The sequence below is a fragment of the Gallus gallus genome, chromosome 8 (genome assembly GCF_016699485.2).
Source record: "Gallus gallus isolate bGalGal1 chromosome 8, bGalGal1.mat.broiler.GRCg7b, whole genome shotgun sequence".
NCBI lineage: Eukaryota > Metazoa > Chordata > Aves > Galliformes > Phasianidae > Gallus > Gallus gallus.
Genome location: NC_052539.1, coordinates 6658400 through 6677660, shown reverse-complemented (window position 1 = coordinate 6677660; position 19261 = coordinate 6658400). Strand labels below are relative to the sequence as shown.

The 19261-nt window shown below is 49.4% G+C and overlaps 2 long non-coding RNA genes across 4 annotated transcripts in view; one reads left to right on the top strand and one right to left on the bottom strand.

Annotated features, from left to right (window-relative positions):
* The window catches only part of LOC101751179, a 41313-nt gene extending 27171 nt beyond the window's left edge, over window positions 1–14142 (bottom strand). For both annotated transcript variants that reach the window (XR_005861897.2, XR_005861901.2), the window contains exons 1-2: window positions 14030–14142; window positions 7871–8008 (exon numbers count right to left, since the gene is read on the bottom strand). This is a non-coding gene — a long non-coding RNA (uncharacterized LOC101751179). The remainder of the gene's footprint in view (window positions 1–7870; window positions 8009–14029) is intronic.
* Window positions 14143–15247: 1105 nt separating this feature from the next.
* LOC121111403 lies at window positions 15248–16515 on the top strand. 2 transcript variants are annotated; one of them, XR_005861894.2, is made up of 3 exons: window positions 15248–15391; window positions 15804–15972; window positions 16350–16515. It is a non-coding gene; the product is annotated as an uncharacterized LOC121111403 (long non-coding RNA). The 2 variants fall into 2 exon arrangements; XR_005861895.2 differs by having other exon boundaries at window positions 15804–16072.
* Window positions 16516–19261: the final 2746 nt, after the last annotated feature.

The window sequence follows — 19261 nt, the reverse complement described above, 5'->3', positions numbered from 1 at the left end:
CATCACCCCACACCTGTACGTGCCATTGCTCAGAGCAGAACCTGACTCCCCCAGCACCCCTGCAACCATCCTGCTATTCCAAGGCTCCCCCCCGGAGAGAAGACAGAGCCAGCCCTGCTTCCCTGGCTGCTACAAGGGAAGGAGAGGAAGGCCCTGGCACCCAACGGCCAGGCATACAACCCTGGGACTGAGCAGCAGCCTCTCTGTGTCTTGCTTTATCCTAGGATCCCGAGGCCTCCCAGCCACTCGCAGCTCAGGAACATCTTTCATTAGTTTCTTTAAACACTTCCACTTAACTTTTAGCATCCCCAGCATCCTGTAGCTATGAGTTCCACAGTTGGCCTGCACGCCGCAGCAAGCAATTTCTCCTTCTAAGGCTTCCATAAAGTAATTTTGCTGCAGATGCAGTGCAAGACCAAAAAATTAGGAGGCAGTCCCAAGGAAAAGAAATAAAACCAGCACAGCTTAAGGAAAAAGAGCTGACAAGGAGAGGTTAAATGAACTAGGCTCATTCAGACTGACAAAAATGAAGGAGAGAAATAAAAAGAGAGAAGAGTCTGGCACAGAGGCATAGCAATCTTCCAATAGCAAGCAGGTTATTAAGACAGCAGTCGATTGTTCTCTGTGTTCACAGTGGCAGGAGAAGAAGAAATAATTTAACTCGGAGCAAAGAAAGCTTAAGTTTAGACACTCAAAAAAAAAACCCAACAATGTGCTCACTGGAACAGATATCAGAGAAGTTGCTGAATTTTTCACTGGAGACATCCACAGAAAGGTTAAGCAAACAGTTGAGAGAAGGGGAAAGGTGCAATTGATCTTGCCTCAACGCAACGTAGGAGGAGGTTATCTGCAGACGCTCATTCCAGCCCTCTGCTCTGCAAGACGAACAACAAACTTCCTAAATGCTTCTCTCATACATTTTTAATTGCATTTTAATTTTTACCCTCCCGCAGCCTGAGACAAATGTTTTTTAAAAAAATCCATGTCTAATAAATCAGAAATTTGAAGAAGGCTCCGGGGAGACCTCATTGTGGCCTTCCAGTACTTGAAGGGAGTGTATAAACAGGAGGGGGAACGGCTGTTTACGAGGGTGGATAATGATAGGACAAGGGGGAATGGTTTTAAACTGAGACAGGGGAGGTTTAGGTTGGATATTAGGAGGAAGTTTTTCATCCAAAGGGTGGTGACGCACTGGAACAGGTTGCCCAAGGAGGCTGTGGATGCCCCATCCCTGGAGGCATTCAAGGCCAGGCTGGATGTGGCTCTGGGCAGCCTTGTCTGTTGGTTGGCGACCCTGCACATGGCAGGGGGGTTGAAACTGGATGATCACTGTGGTTCCTTTCAACCCAGTCCATTTGATGATTCTATGAAATTACATGTTTCCCATCTCACCGATGTAATAAGAAGATGTGAAAGTTCCAAGGGAGAGCAGATATATATTAAGCTATACAGTCGCACCAATAAATATGTATGGGTGTCGCGTCCCATTCTGCTTTGCCAAAAATAGTGCCAAATTATGCCAGCCAATGAGAAGCCGTGTTTCATTAGGAAATGAACTTTAAAATACGAGATTAAAACGTGTTTTTTTTAAATCAAGATTTCCTGCTTGTTGATTTAAATCATGATTAAAATGGGTGATTTAAATCAACCATCCTGAACAAAACATGCGTCTTTCTCAAGTCTTTAGGATGGAGAAGACAGCGGTACCCTGAAGATCAGACAGATTGTTCTAGTTTCTACCATTCTGCTTTCTCTCCAGCTAACCAATCCTATCACACTCATCTTTTCTGGACAAAAGGAACTTCCATACCCAAACCTGGCACCGCCAGTCCTTTCCATCACCCCTCCCTCAACCTCATGCCCCAATACTTCTGCCCAAAAAGCAGCATTAAAGAATTTCAGGCTGCCACCAAATCAGTCTCAAGCAAACTTCCCTGCCACAATTATAATCAGATCCTCCCTCGATGCAAATAACAGCCCCCACCCTTCTGAGCGTGGGCTCCAATCACAGCTTGTGAATAATTATGCCAGCATTTCAAAAGCTGCCTTCAAGAACAAGTGGATTGTGGCATCAACATGCCTTCCCTGAAAGCATACAGACGAGGTGGGAGCTGCCTGCCAGTGCGAAGCAGAGAGCTCCAAAGGCTTTGTTAGGAGTCGATATTGAAGCTTTCATCCCCCAGCAAGAGCTGCAGCTCCTGTTATAACCATAGCATACCTGTGCCAGACACCAGCATGGGTGCCCCATCACTGGAGGTGCCCGAGGCCAGGTTGGATGGAGCCCTGGGCAGCCTGAACTGGTGGGGGGCAGCCAACCCACAGCAGGGGTGGAGTCTTTGGAGTCCTTCCCAACCTAACAAAGGGCCTTTGGAGTCCTTCCCAACCCAACCATACTGTGATTCTATGATAAGATGGAGAAAGATGTACCTCGAGCTGGACGATGATAACTTTCCAGCAATAACGCATGAAATGAAGTCAGCCTGGTCAGCCCAATAAAGGAGCTCTGGGAATGACAAAGATCTCAACCCCAATTAGTCCATCTGGGAAGGAAACACCTCAGAGCCATTTGAGATGCCTTGACAGTGATAATTTCAGTGGAACGGGAGCAGGAGTGGGAAAAAAAAAGATGTCAGCAAGGACAGAGGGGAGAAATACAAATAGTGAAGATGGTGGAGAAGAAAAGCAAAGGCAAATACAAAGAAACAACCAGAGCTCTATGAGGGAGTGGACAGCCCAGAAGCAGGTGGAAATTTTCTCAATGAGTGTGGAGATTTCATCAGAAACAACACAATTCAACAGCTGGCATTTCAGCAGGAACTCAGGAAAATGAGCTCTTTGTCCCCATCCCACCAAAAATTGTTATTTTTTTCTGTTTTGGCTTTTGAAAGTCAAAAATCAAAGGACCGACAGGATTTTGAATGCTTTTTTTCTTTTTCTTCTTCCTTCTTTCTTATCCCTGCCATGAAATGAAACAGAATGAATGACACCGAGGAAGGATTAACCTTCCTCTCCCTTCCTACCTATTCTATCTTGCCAAGACTTTCTTTTTTTAAACAAAATATAAAGAGTCTGTAAAAGGGAAAGCTAGCTTATGTTGGGAACTATGTTTGCAAAAAGTCAGGGAAGCTTTGAATGCAAGCACGGAACGGAGACAAAAGGCAGCAAAAATATTACTAAAAATAAGTTTTAAGCTTCCCATTAAAAGAAGCCCTGCCCCTGTTCTATACAATGGAACCCCCAGCATTTTTTTTCTTTAAATCTTCTGCTGTGTTGTTTGTTATTTTTACTGATTTAATGTTGTTCCCTCTCCACGAAGTTGGGGATCATAACAGGGCACTGGGCAAGCCAGGCTTGGGATTTCCAGCTTTGGATCCAAAGCCAAAAGCTGCTCTTGAGCTCTTGGGTAGAACAGCAGAGAGAGAGGACAGAGAGAGCATTAAAAACAAATTTGACACCTTTCACAAAACGAGAGGCATTTCTCTTTCCATCTGTCATCCCAGTTCTCCCTACAGCACCAGAAGCAGGCCAGCACCTGAGCATATTCTGCAGATCCTCCTGTGATTTGCAAACTCTACCTGTGATGAGAGAAACCAGCAGCACGTTATTGTGCATCCTCTGCTCTCAGCGAGCAAACCGGCTGCCTGGCCCTGCTTTCTGTCATTAGAGACAGGAGTAGTTAAGAATTCATGCCCACTGCCAACGCTGCATTTTTGGAGAGGTCCTGCACTCAGGCAGAACTAATGAGCAGGCAAAGCAGGAGAACGGCAGCTAAAGCAGAAAACACACGCACAAATATCTCTGAAATGAGAATGCAGGCTTATCTGAAGGTCTTCTCCCCTCCAAGGTACTGCAGCAGCAGCGCATAATGAAGTGTTTGCCCAGGGGAAGGGATGGCTGTCATACCTGTTACATGGATGGGAGACTGAGGGAGGAGAGGCTGACTCCAGCCAGGCACACCGGAGGGCTGCGTCAGAATGGGGACTGGATGTGAAAAGACCGATCTTGACATATTCATTCAGCTGAGGAGATCACCAGGTGAAGGCCTAGATGGGTCTGAAGGCTGCAAATTCTCAGCTGTAAAAATAGGCCAGATAATGCTTGTCTGCTGAGGATTTATCCTTCTGTAGTTGCAAAATACTTCGCAGCCATTGGACAAAGGATTCTATCAGAATGCAGCCAGAGGCTGGACAAGATAATAACTTCCCCCTCTTCCAGCTATTGTAAAAAAAAAAATAAAAAATAAAAAAAAAAACCCTGCTGGCTTCTGCAAGCAGAAGGCAGTGCTTCATCCTGTATTTCTGTGTGCGAGAGCATCCTGCAGAGCGTGTGCTTACCGCTAATAAGAGCCCTAAGTGCAGCGGGAGAGCAGGGAACTTAATCACATATAGGAACAGGGCGTGCAGAGAGAGGGCTCTCAGAGGGGTGGGCTCCCTGTGTGCCTGCGGAGCAGTTTGCATAAGGAAGGATGCTGCTCTGTGTATACATTCTCATGTACAGCTCCACCAAATTGTGGCTGCTGGTAGAATCGTAACGAAAGCATTTCTCACCCACATCTGTTTACATTGTGAGCCGTAATGTTACAGCAGCGTTTATTCCCTCTTCTTTTCCCACTCTCCTCCCTGCCTGCTTTTTCCCCGAGCATACCATTTTTCAAGCCTATCACCCTGAAAACGATGAAAATCTCCCATTGGTTTCAATTGGTGTTTGTTTAAGGGCACGATAGCCGAGAGAAAAACGGAATGATCCCTCATTGAAGGGGACAGATGGGGCCCAGCTCCCCAGCTGCTGCATTCAGCATGGGCTCGTGGGGCTCCTCAGGGGATGCCCATGGCTCAGCCCTCCACTACCAGATTGGAAAAGACCTCTAAGATCACCAAACCCAACCCCAGCCCACCCCCACCGTGCCCACATCCCTCAGTGCCACATCTCCATGGTTTTCGAACACCTCGAGACAGTGACCCCAACATCTCCCTGGGCAGCTGTGCCACTGCAGCACTGCTCTTCTAGGTAAGAAATTGTCCTCATATCCAAACTGAACCTCCAGTGGCGCAGCTTGAGGGCATTCCCTCTCACCTTATCACTGTTATCTGAGAGCAGAGGCCGACCCCCACCTCACCCCAGCCTCCTTTCAGGCAGTCGGAAAGAGCGATGAGGTCTCCCCTGAGCTCCTCTTCTCCCATCTCAGAACATCAGAGCCTGAGTCAGCCAGGATTTATGGTCGTAGGATCGGGGCCTGGATCAGCCAAGCCTCTGGGCAGGAATGAGAAAACCAGGCACAAACGTAGCCAAACTTCTGCTTGAACGATCTTCCTCCAGGTGTTTTACCTGGTTAGAGACACACAGCAGGAGATAGGATGAGGAAGCCACAACCATCAGCCTACAGCACCGACCACCTGCCCCACAGAGAAGGTCGGGTCTGTAGTTCAGGCCAAGCCACAGAATGATCCATCTAACAAGAGGAAGATATCTGGTTGGCATATCTCTTCATTACGTGAGGAGGATATAGATATAAATTCACAACTCCTGCTCCAGTTTGTGTGGGGAAGACGTTACAGCCGTCAGGCCCGATTTACCCCGACACTGACTGACGACAGCCGTACATCCTCCCCACCAAGCACCATCTCCTCTGCTGCCACACAGCCATGGATGGTGGGGAGGGGGGAGCTGGGAGACACATCAAGCCCAATAACTTCTTCCTTCAGCCGCCTCCAAGAGGAGACAGGCAGCTTTTGTTCGGGCTGCTCGCGCTGCTGTGTGAGCGCGTTTTAAACAAGGCCGAGCGCGATCCCTTTCGCTTTGCAGCTGTCTGTGTTCATTTTTAGTGATACAAGAACCCGGAGAGCACACGTTGGGCTCAATCTGAACGCTGTCAGCTGTCTTACAGCTCAATTTCGTCGGAGTGATTAGCTCCTAAAGGAGAAAGGGAAAAATTAAACAATCCTCATGCAGAACTTCCCAGCACAAAAGGATGCAACCAGAGCGCGCTCTGGATGGAACAGCAACAGAAGGTCCATGCAGGAGGGAAGGAGAAGGGGTGGATGAAAGGAGAGAGGGAAAGATCTAACAGTTGAAGCGGATGCAGTCTGGGATACGGTTCTGGCAGATCTCCAGCGGCCGCAGCAGCTCCTGCAGGATGGAGGCTTCCTTTTAAAAATATTAATGGGCTGATTTGCAGAGCTGCCTGGCTCCTGAGTCTCCCACAGAAACAACTCCTCAAACATCATTAATGTGTGTGTGTGCGCGCTGCTGAGAAAGCCTTCCCAACACAACCTGCAGCCATGCAAACCGACTGCAGCGATACCTAAATGAGATGGAAAGGATCCACTCCCCACCACCCACCAGGTGTGTGCTGTGGCATCATTGCATCCCTGAGTTCTACCCAGTGACCCCCCCGCCATCTGCCTTCCCTGCCAGCCCGCTCCGACTTCACATCCACACTGCCCTTCCGGACAGCACAGCAGCCCACAGTGATGAATTACACGTGTAATTATGCACTTCAGGAAAATGTGCTTCCCTTCGTTTGCTCTGAACCTTCTGCTTAATGAGTTCACCGGGTAACCCTCTTGATTCATGGCAAACAACCATCCGTGCCACCTCTTCTGTTCCACTCTGGACTGTGCGATGTCTTGATCATATCCTCTCCTAGCTGCCTCTTTTCTAAATTGACACATCCCAACCTGCTTAATCTCTCCTCACTCAGAAGTACCCCCTATACCTTTGATCACAATCTCTACCTTTTTTGATGTTTCCTATATCCTTCCAGAAAGGATAATCGCCACTCCGGTGGTGGCAATTTTACACAGAGAACTTCATTTTCTCTCTCCTGGGAGCACTTATTACCTCTGGCTTTGACTACTGCTGAACACGTGAGATATCGGGACCCCACACCAGTGCTGGCAGAGAGCCATCCCTGTCCCCTATGCAAGGGGTGGCCACACAACAGCCATCCCAGATACCGCAGCATCACCAACATTTTTCGTCTTGTACTTTTAGGAGGTTGCTGCAAGGATACTTTGTCAAATTACTGGAGGGACCAACAAGACACATTCTGGAGCTTCAGGCTACTTGTATTTACTAGCAGAACCACTGCAGAGTTTATATCTTATCTACAAAAACAAACCTAGAAACCTCTCCGTCCCAAGGGGGGAAACACCATTTGCGCAGTACAATACAGTACAATGCAGCAGCCACGCTGGCACTCCAAGCTCCCTTGCAATCTTCCAGCAAAGAAAAAGTTCCAAAAATGTGTGTTGTGCGATAAACAAAAGCAGCCCTGCTGGAACGTTTGCGATATGGAAGCCTGTAGTTATTTATAAACTCTTTTTTCCAATAGTCGGTGGCTTCATAAACCAGAGCAGATCAATACAGCTGAAAAGTTAGAGGCAGATCAGAGGGGATTAGGTGACACTGGTGGATGCATCTTTAGAAATTTAAAGAGAGGAGCTGATCAAAATGTAGAGGTGAAAAAAAAAAAAAAAGCCCTTTTTCTTTATTGCAAACAGGTATTTTCTTCATTTCCAAACAGTCTTCTTCTAGGGGTCTGACATGGCAAAATGCCTATTTTACACTTTGTTCTCACCCCCCCCCCAATCCAAGCAGTTTTTGATCTTTCTCGCTGAAAAACGCCATGTAATAGAAATCAAACGTTGCAAGCTTTTGGCAGGGGGGTGAGGAGAAAAAGAGAAGTCTGACATGAGTTATTGAATCCCGAGCCTCATTTCGGCTATTTTAATTCTTTTTCTACTCAAACCCAGCCATTGCTCGACTTCTAAGCTGCTCAAGAAAGAGAAGAAAAAGCACTCTTTTCCCAGTGGAAGCGCTACAGCCTGTGGATGGACACGTGGTTATTGTTCATGTGTGAAAAACTTACGGGCTCCAGGCTCCTGCCACAGAACGGAGATCACCCCCAGCCATGGAAATGTGAGCACAGTCTCCGGATTCTCATTCCGCGAGGCCAGGAACCAGATCCAAGTCTTCAAGATGCCTCCGAGCCGCTTCCTCGGGCTGTCTGCAATCCAAATCAAATCACATCTGACTTGGAGCCAAGTCCAGAAAAACTTGATTATCTTTCTCCCCCTATCCAATGGGAGATGGCAGGTTGAGGGAAAAGAGAAAGGAGGAGTGAAAAATTAACACGAGCACTTAAGATGTTATGAAACTGCAATATGCATCTCTAGCGTGCCCCCTGGCCCTGAAGCCCATACATTATTTAACAGAAAAGAAAGCATAAATGAGCCAGAACAATAGCTTGAGGGAAGGAAAGGAATATCTATATTTTTTTAATTCTTTAGACCATGCCCATTCGTTTTGTTTCTTATTTAGGATACTGCATTAATCATGCTAATATTTTACAGCCGGGCTGTACACTTTAGCCATTACTTTAATCAAACCCATCAGCGTACCCAAGAACACGCTACCAGGTGGGAATAGCTGCTACCGCTTGCTGTTAATTACTTTGCATTTTACAGCAATCAGCAGCAGGGGCTGAGATCATAATAAATTCATGACTTATGGGTCCATAAAATCATTACCGTAGGAAAATATGTTTTATCAGGCATTCGTCGGGCTGCTGCTCAGAGAGAGATTTCTTGAAGGAAATGACACCCATGAAATTAAACCGATCCTTGCAGTCAGCAGAAATGCTAATGCGGGCACAAACAGAGCCGCGGTGCGCGCGGAGCTGCGGGAGCAGAGGGAGAAGAACACGGAGAAGTGCTTGGGGGAGATGGGAGCAGCTGTCCCCTCCAGGGCAGGGGATGGGGAATGTGATGCAAGGATGCTATGGGAGCTCAGGACAGGGAGGGAGGCAGCAGTGGTGGCAGGAGGGAGTTTTGGAGGAGCAGGAGGTGGTAAAGGGAAGTGTTAGCAGCTTGCGCCTTCCCACGTTCCCAGCTTCATGGTGCCCTTCGCAGCATACAGCTGGGACAGGGCCCACTGGCTGGTCCCTGCTTCTGAAAGCAAGAGAATGAAGCCAGGTCTCAGCAGGGACAGGCAGAGCACCCACAGCTCGCAGCCCTGGGAAGCATCGCTCCGTGGTATGATCAATGCACATGGGCATATAGGGAAAAGTTCCTCTCGCTCTCTGATGGAAGGGATCCTTCCAGCTCGAGATGCATTGATTAGTTAATGCGTAGAAGCTTAAGCAGCCCAGGCTATGCTCACTCTCCAGTGGCAATTTTCCAGAAGGAAACACACCACACTCATGACTAATCACAGCATCTCCTCACTGGCACGACACTACGCCTGTGGTTCCGCACATAGGTAACGTCAGCCCAGCCTGAGCTTCCTACTCTCCCCAGTAGGGCCATCTGAATGTAGCAGCTTTAATTCAATCGCCCGAAACCCCACGCAGATTACGTGAGACGCTGCAGATGGGATCGGTGTGGGACCAAATGCTGCAGTGCCATCACAGTAAAATCAAGAGCGACGGTGAAATCAAGCAGTGTCAAATTGACATAAAGCAGCAATAAAGGAGCTTCAAGATTTGAGAAGCATGAAAGGAGCCTAAATGAACTTGCTGCATATTTCCTAAGCCTTTTCTGCTCTCACATATACTGTCCCAAGGCACTTCCAGAGCCATTAGCTCTGCCAGTTCCTAAAAAACAAACCAGAAAAAAAAAAAACACAGTAAGTTTGCTTCTCTTTTTTTTTCCTGTTTTATTTCAAGTCTAAAGACCAATAGAGTTTCCATTGGCAAGAAGCCACTGGCTCTTTAAAGCTCTTGTGTTTCTTGGCCTGTAAAAATGAAGAAGTGGAATTCCAGCTAGAAAATACCCCCAAAGTGCTAAATTGGCCAAGCCCTTGTTTTTTTTACTGTTTGTTTCAGTTTGAGAATACTAAGGAAGCTCAGTCATCGCTGGTTTGTTTGGTTTATTCACCTCTTCCAATTACACTGTGCAAACAGGGAGCATTATTTAGTGCTATTTAAGCATGAAATTATAACAGATCATTTTAAATATCAAGGTCCTAAAAATAAATCTTTGTATCAAGGCACAGCGGGTCTAGATCTACGAGCTTGTTAGCATCCGCCGGGGTGGGCAGATGGCAGGAACACTGCCACCAACGTCAGAGGGCTCTCGGCGGATGGCGTTTGTCACTTTCCATCACGGGGATCATGAGAACTTGCAGCAGGGCCACCCCTGGGGTCAGCACCTCTAGTTAAAGCCTCCTGAAGTGGGAGAAGTCATCTCTCCGTGTTATTTCCCCCAGATTTTAGAAGGGTTACGTACCAACCATGGCATTTTTCCCAGAAGTGCCATGCTCCAGCCCAGCCTACCTCCATCCTCCAGGACCTCAGCCAAATTACCTGTGCTGGGAACCCTCTTGTGCCCCAAACTCAGACCACACCTTCTCTCTTCCCATAGCATAATCCACATGGGCTGTTACCATCGGCTCCATAAGTAACCTTATCTGACAGGTATAGCAGCCTGGAGACTTCCCCATTACAGCCCTACCCGGCTATAAATATCCTTCTCCTCTTCAGGGAAAGAGCATCTGACCCAAAGTGTATGAAGCTTTCTGACAGGCCAAGAAAAGAAGAGAAAAGGTTTAAATGTCAGCTAAAACAATCTTCATTTTCTTCCCTAAATTTGCAAAGCTCCGCGAGTCACTGGAGTGAGGCATTTGCCTGTTTGAAGTTCAGCCTGAAAATCCTATTGCAAAATATTTGCTGAAACACAATGATGTCGGAATTGGAGGGGATTAAAGCCGCTTCTGTCCTTGCCCCATCCCCCAAAACCCCTCTTTAAGAGGGTTTTGGTAGCGACTTATGTCCCCATGTCTCGAAGGCGCAACACAAAAGAGAGAGGGAGAGAAATAAAAACGTAAAGCTCCTAACATCACTATTATTGAAAGGCCGTGTTTGACATTTTGACTGTTTCAATTAGCTAACAAGGAACGCTCCACTTAATCCACCCTCAGATGCCAAAGGAAGCTAAGCTGCTCCCTTCCCCCAGCAGCCTCCCTCACCCACATACAGCAGCCGGGTGCTCTGGCCCCATACAGCCAGAGCTTAGGGTCCTGGAATCATTAAGGTTGGAAAAGACCTCTCAATATCATCCATCCAGTCCAACTATCCACCTACCACCAATAGTGCCCACTAAACCACGTCCTTAAGTACCACATCTATACATTTCTTGGCGCCACCAGCTTGCCCAGTCCCACAAGCACTGGGGAGAACTGCTCTCCCCAACCTTCCTGCCCAGCAGTGAGTATGCCAAGAAGCATTCCAACAGCATTCCTGAAAAGTCTGCAACAAACAGCTTTCTTATACCATTTCAGGAAATACAGCAGCAACGTGGCACTTTTAGACCAGCAAAGAGCCGGTCCCTCGTTAGCATTAATCAACAAGGATCCTTGCTGGGTTGAACTGCAGCAAGCTGAAAAATTACCTGCAGTGATGTGGGAGCCACAAGGGAGGACTAAACAGAGCAAAAAGGTTCCCCATCTCCTGCACACGGTCCTGGGTTAATTTCATCAGGTTCCTTTTATTTCTCAAGGATTTTCCTGCCATTCTGATTTTACACCAAGGAACCTGAAGTGCTCGGAGCTCTCCTCCACAAAGCATTTCACCGTGCCCCGTGGGCAGCTGCTCTGTGCCACTGGGTGGAGGGGACTTTGTGGGCGCACCACAGTACATCGGGGCCGTTCCAGGGAAACGCTCCACACTCCATAAAGCCTGGGTGATCACCTTCAGCCAAGGAGCTTGTGGTGGATTGATTACTGCACAGGGAGCACTTGGCTTGCTGCGGGCACAAAAGCAATTTACTAGTTCTTCCACAGCCAGATTTCCACCAACAGCTCGCAGGGCAACACGATGAGTGTTTTCTCCCAAGCGTGGGGTGGAAGAAGGCAGGAGGAAGGAATGGTGCACATGGGGCCATGCAGAAGGGCCCTCACCTGAAGAACTGGGCCCTGAAGGCAGCAGGCTCCTACAGACCTCACTCGAGAATATCATCCATCATCTGCACCTATATGAAGAGCTGAGAACAAGAGGTTTAGGTGTGGAGAACCATCCGGGATTGTTTCTGTTCTAACTCGAAGGACCAGAATTGAGTGCCTGAAGGCAGTCAGAGAAGAGGGAGCTGCCATCAAGTTAAGTAGAGCAGGTAACGATCTTAAGTTGTGTCAGGGAGGACCAGATTGGATATTAGGAAAAAGATTTTCCTCAGAAGGAGTGGTTGGGCATAGGGGTGGGCTGCCCAGGGTGGTGGTGGTGGAGTCATCATTTCTGGAGGCACTCAAGAACTGTGGAGACACGGCACTGAGGGACATGGCCAGTGGGCATATAGTAGGGGTGGACTGGGGTTGGACTTGGTGGTCTTCGAGGTCTTTTCCAGCCTTAACGATTCTATGATTCTAAGGTAGAAGCAAGGCATCAAGGATTTGTGAAAGTCCTATTGTTCTGGCCAAAGATCAAACATTCTCCCTTCCTGCCCATATAGAAGGCCTTGCACAAGTGATGCAATGGATCACATCCATGTTATACAGACAATGACCTCCATCTGCTTGTCCTGTCCCAGCCAAGATCAGTATGCTCCATAGCGGTACAGCATAACCGTGCTCATGTGGAATAACATCATCTTTGCTACTTCAAAAACTGCCATAACCCCTGCTTGCCCCAGATGTAACTTGCTCTGAGCATGAGGGAAAAAAAGCAAAACCTATGCAAGCACCTCCAGAATCCCCCTTCCCAGTACAGCCTTCCCTTAGCACAAAGCCAGCTGCTGCTGCAAGATCTGTGCCAAATGCCCCCGGCACCAGCGCTCTTCAGCACAAAGTTAACTTCCATCACGTGGCTCCTCGCAGCAAAACACTTCAGCCGTAGTTCAGGAAAACATTCGCATGCCAGGCAGCACTTAACCGAACACGAGCGTGTGCCAGGAGAACAAACAGCTTACCAAGGTGCAGGAAGGCTTTGCAGGAAACTGACCCTAATCCTCTTCTGAAATATCTTGGCTACCGCTGAGCTCCCAGCCCCATCAAAAGGCACACAGGCTGTCATAAATAAGACCAGCAAGAAACCCCATGACCCTGCATCCAGTTTCTGAGCAGAGCTAGAGTCACATCACTAATCACTTCAGCTCAGCTTTCCCTTAAAGCAGGCACAGGGCTTCACAGCTCCATGACCAGAGGTGGGACCAGAAGCTTTCTGCTCACAAAGGAGCCTTCTGCTTGCTGCCAGCCTCCCAGGAAGTGTGTCCAGGCTGGGTCTCACCAAGCTAGTTAGTGACAGTGCTAACGCACCCCTCAGCCTGGTAAAAACACCTCACTGGGTCTTCCTACAATCCTATTTGCACCAACACAGGCAGCATCTCACCATTCTGGTGTCTCGTGACCCCAAGATGGGTTATCTCTCCAGGACAGCTCTCACTCCCTCAGCACAGTGAGGCTGATACAGCTCCATCTGCGCACTGGGAGAGCCCAGGACATCAGGGACGTGAGCTTCTCCCAGCTCCTTCCAGCACAGACAGCACCAAGTCTGTGCAGACAGAGCTGCCTCACTCTACCTGTGCTCCTCTGCAGAATGGCAGGAGGAAGCATGGAAAGCCTTAATGCCTTGGGCAGGCATCTGAAATCCCAGCAAACAGGGCTGTCCCTTCATGAAAAAAAGCACCACTACGTGTGCAGAAGGGAGCTGACAACAGCTTCTCCCTCCCAGGCACTTACCAAGATGATCCACAAGCACAAATACCTGGCATGTCCCATCCAGAGGCACCTCTATTAATCACAGTCCTCTGCAGTTAAAGTTATTTAATTCAGAGGTGAGAGAAGCTGCTCTGCTGTTTATGTCCAAGGGTTAAACTTGCCCCAGCCGCACACTAAACACATTTTTTACAATCTGGCAGTGATCTTGCCTATTAAGCATCTCTGGCTTCAGAGAAGAGGTATTGATTTATTTCACTTTTATGGCTGGAGGTATTTATTCCTATTTGCTTTCTCACTTCTTCACCCCCAGCCTGGGTGAGGGGGGACGAGGAGGAGAAAAAAGAAATTACAACAGCGGTGCAGCCAAGAGGTGATGACTCACAGTTTTCTGATGGAGGGCACGAGGATGGGATGAGAGGTTGGGAGCAGCTCCTGGGCTCTGCCAGGCTGTGTCACAGCTTTTATCTCCGTGATAGAAAGGGGCACCTGCGTGGCTGGAAGAAAAGGAAATTGCATCAAACTTTGGAGGGAAGGCTCCTATCAAAGCTGTGTCCCCATAGGGTGCTTGGCAAGTTAGAGCTTGATTGATTTGTACCAGCTAAGGACCTCAGCAAATCTCTCCTGCGGGAGGAACGTCAACATTTTCCCATATCTTAAAACCGATCTGGAAAGGAAATAAAACCATACCACCACGAGGGATCAGCCTGGACTAATATCCCCCTCTCACCCTACCAGGCGCCCATTTCCAGGCAAGACACACGGGCAGAGCTCCCGCTTCAGTTTCTAACACTGTATTTCAGTGCTGCTCACTTGGGAAGGTGGCTGGCTTTGTTCTGCAATGCCAGCACAATTGCGGGGTTTGCTTTTGCTCTGTCTTTGCACACTGAAGTTCAAGGCCTGAGAAGGCTCCCACTGCTGGGTATCTGCCTGGGGTTGGCCACGCTTCTCTTGGCCTTTCTTTCCATGGCATCTGCCTAGCTCCAAGCACAGGCACAAACACAAAGCAAGCTTCATTCCGTCTCATCCCAGCTTGTTTGGCCTCCTAGCCTGGGGCTGGCTTCTCAGAAATGCCCAGAAGTCAATAAAAGACACCAAACGTGCCCATCTGCAGCAGCATCCAATGCCAATGTGACCCCCATAAGCTCTGCTGGAAGAACCTCTTACAACACACAACTAGAGCCCTCCTTCCCCTCACACACCCACCCTTGCAAGCCTACATTGGCAGCAAGCGAGTTTGCAGACAGGTTTCCCTCTGCTCCAGCATGCACATAGCTTGTGTGCAACACACAAACCCACAGTCTTCAGGCACCACCTTAGGATTCAGGGAAACTGTTTGCATCCAGGTGTCTGAAATCCCACAGGGCATAGAGGCAGAAGGCCAAGAAGGACCTGGTATGGAAGCATTTGGTGTTGGGAATGCTGGGGGAGGGGGGGGAGGAGGGGGGAGGGAGAATGGGGATCTGGACAAGGAAAGACAACATAGCTCTGATCCAAGAAGGAGAGTTGGAGAGGGTGTGAGGGAGGTGGGACACACACTGGGAGCAGGGGGGTGAGCGGGGCTGGGGGCTCAGCATCACAATTCCAGCCCCCGCCCTGCTTGTTTGCTTCAAAGCAGAGCCTGCATTTCTATTCCTCCAGCAGCACACAGACAACATGCAAATACCGCAAGTATGAAAGCAGTGGGCAGGCTGGTGGCAGATAGCATGGGAGCTGCCACTGCGCGCAGCCGGTTCACGCTTCATTAGTATCCTCTCTCCAAGCTGAGAGCACAGCCTTCAGTCTGCCTGCACACAGGCAGGGAAGGAGAGGAAGGATGCATGTTTTCCATGCAGAGCTGATCTCCCCTCCCTTCCCAAAAATCTGCCATCCCCCTCCAAGCCTTCCTTGGGCTCAAAGGTGCACCATCCTGCTCCGATTTCTCCCACGCTTGTTAAATATACCTTCAGGCAAGCATCAGGAGTGAGCCCAGTTTGAAACTTATTGTGTTGTCAAGATGACAAGTGCTCTGCCAGGCGGCTAGTCTCTGCTGCCCTTCCCCTGTCTGCTCCCCCTCCCCTTCTGCTCATTAGAAGCTCTCTTGATAAGGCAAGGCTGTTGTTTCGTGCTTTTTTTTTTTTAATCATTTAAATGTTTTCTTAACTTCAAAACATCAACAGCTGCAGGACTGAACGAAGCAAAGCGATGACACTTTCCATTCAACATGGACTCGGTGCACTGCGATGCAGGAAGGCAGGCTGCTGGGCACGGAGCTGGAGTTCCAGCACATGGTGCTCACATGGCACTAAGCACCACTTCAACTCCCAACAATCCACATACCAGCCCCAGGTGGGCAAGCTGCTGTCTGCTCACCCCAGCCAGAAAGCCTGGAAAGAGTACATAATTCTGCCAGGGCAGCTTGCCCCCTGGGCATCATATAATCATTAAGGTTGGAAGAGACCCCCAAGATCACCACGCGCAACCTCAGCCCACCCCCACCATGCCCACATCCCTCAGTGCCACATCTGTAACACCTCCAGAGACGGTGACCCCACCAGCTCCCTGGGCAGCCCATTCCAATAACCTCAGCACTCTTTCAGAGAAGAAACGCTTCCCAATATCCAACCTGAACCTCCCCTGGCACAACTAAACACCATCACCCCATCTTTGTCCCCTCACAGCTCTCCCATGCTCACCTCCAACTGGGTTTCTGCTCTTGGTTGCAGGTTCTTTTAAGGACATCAGCGAAGGATGGAGTTAACTGGCTTTGAGGAGCACAGAGCCAACTCTTGCAAACAAGCCGGCGCACTGACCCTTCTTATGGGCCTTCCCTATTGCATCCTTCTGCCTGGGTTCCTCAAGGCAATAAAATAACAACTCTTTGCTTCATTACATGTGTTGGAAAGCATCTTGACTAGCAGCCCAAGCCCCTGGAAGAGCTGGCTTTAAGCCTTGGCCAAGCCATCGAATCAAAACAGCTTGTGAGAGATGAATTAAGCATTCTCCTCTTTGCCTGCAAACAAAGGCCTGGGGGGGAGCAATGGAGGCCTTCTGAAACAGAAGGGACGCACAGGACTGTCAGATATGCCTCTCGCCACCATTTAGCCTTCCTGTCAAGCTGTACTCCAGGCTTAAAGGTTTCATTTTTTACTTTTACCCTTGCTTCCTTAGGAAAAGATGCCCATGCAGAGGCACAGCAAGGCGGAGGACAAGCTCTGAACAGCAGGAGAGAGGTGAAAAGGAAGGATGGATCCTACCCCCATGTCCAATGCCCATGTCTCCAGACACAGCATGTGCTCCACTGGGCACAGGAAGGGGCTGGAACTAGGCAGCCTCGTCTCCTTCCAGCACACACCAGCCAGCACACAACTCACACCTGTCCACATCTACCCTGGGTTCTTTCTGACCCATGCATCACCCCCACAAGGCAAACTGACCATCAGGTCTGAAACCCAGGGGCTGGAATGGAAAACACCATGCAGCCCTCACTGCCATTGCAGCATCAGCAGCACCCGGAGCACCTCAGACAGAGGCAGAGATGCAGGCAGAGGTGTGTGCTGTTCACTCTGCCCAGCAGATCTGGAGCAGTGCCTGCCTGCTGTACTCCCGCTCTCTCTGTCCCGATGCAGATAAATTTAGTTTTCTGCTCTCACTGCCTGGGGAAGAGTAGGGAGGGGGAGCTGACATCTTTCAAACGAGACCTTAAAAATAAGCTGTCTGCACAGCTGGGCACTGAAGAATCTCAAGCAGAGCTTTGTCTGGCTAAAACAGCGCCCATACCAAGTTACACCCTGCAACCCACCCAGAAACAGCTGCACAACAAGCCTTGCTCACAGCCCGACCATCATCTCGCTGTGTCAGGGATGTTCAGGGGGTGCCATCATGCTGCACACACACACACACACACACACACACAGCTCCTGCTTTGTTTCTGAAGGTCTTCCTGGAGATCTGGAGGACGAGAGGCCGGGAGTATGGAACAGACCGTTTCCAAAGCCGTGCCCCAGGCCAGAAGCACAGCCTGGATCTGCTTTCCATAGCCGTGACCCATTCTAACCAATTCCCAACCAGCGAGACACTGCTTTCCCCGCGGCTGAAAGCTCCTCTGTGAGAGCATTAAGCATTTGATAAAGAAAATAACAGGATGAATAAAACCATGTGTTTGTACAAGAAAGCTTTTGCTCTGATCTTTGGTGCTGCGCTATGTTCTGACCTACTATTGCAAGACTCAGCTACATCTTCCCTCCCTCTGAATGTGACAGAAGGAAAAAGCAGCCGCGACGGATGCTGCAGAGCCCTGCGCTGGGATTCCAGCTGACAAACAGCATCAGCAGAGCTGCCCACACACTTGGATTAAAACCCACACCCTCGGCTCTCCCATCACCTGCAGGAAGTGCATGCACATATACACACATACACACACATACGTCCATCCGTATGGGGCCCGATTCCTGCTCGGACACGTGGTGTAACAGCAGCAGCCTCCAACAGGTCTGCACACGAGGAGAAGCACACCCACGAGACACACTGCCTAATGAGGGCTGACATTTGCCAGCTACCAGAGATCCGAAACTGCCGGGAATCAAACTTTGAGGCAGAACTGTCCCTGCTTGCTGGCAGGAGGGTGGAGGCTCCAAGGCTCCAGGCAGTCTCAGTGGCAATGGCTCAGCGTCAATGAGGAGCCAAGCTGGTTTTGTGAGCACATCTGCTCCTGTGCAGCATCCAAGGGAAGTTTCAGTGACTCCAAGTGGCTTTCGTGCAGCCTCTCCAGGCTCTCTGGCCACCACACAGCCCTGCTGGCTTACCAGCTCCATGCTGATACATGGGGAAGAGGGATACTTAGCGCCTCTAGAAGGAAGGCACAGAGGGGTGGAGGCCCCCAGAAGCACTAACAAACTGCTGGGAACTCAAAGGCTTGCTCCAGACAGCTTCAGTGCCAGCTCCTCTTCAGCACAGCCCTGAGCCACACACAAACAGCACTTTCCGCTCCTTCTGGACATGCCTCCACTGATTTACTAGCGCTGCCAAGGAAGGTGGATTTATTCCCAAATATAACAGCCACCAAATCAATGGGAAAAACGTTCACACGGGGATTCACCACAAGCTTTTGTGAAGCCAGGGCAGGATTCTCACACCGTAGAGCCCTTCTCCGGAGACACACTCAGCCCTCACCCATCCCATCCCAGCACGGGTTGCTAACCAGGTCCCTGCCCACACCCTGCATTGATCCTGCTCGGAGCTGGTCACCCACCTGTCCCAGCTGACACAGTGACAGAAGATAAGCAGCAGATGAGGAAAAGAGGTCAGGGCTCCAAATTCTTCTTTGAAGCTCCCACCCTGACTTGGCATGCATGGCTCATTGCAGTGGGTTTCTTTTTCCAGCGAGCAAGTTTCCTTTCCCCCCAATCAACTCAGAGGCAATAAGAGGTGGGTTTCAACAAGGCATAAATCTGCCAGCAGCACATCAAGGCTCCTGAATAGCAAGGGCACAGACAATTGTCCAGCGGAAAAGAAAAAAAGGTCAGAGCAGTAACTCTTGCAGTATTTGTTCCACAAACAGAGAAGGTTTACACAGCCTTTCTGGGCAATTATTGGGTAGGAAATAAATCTCAACAGAAACTCATCTCCTTCTCCCGCT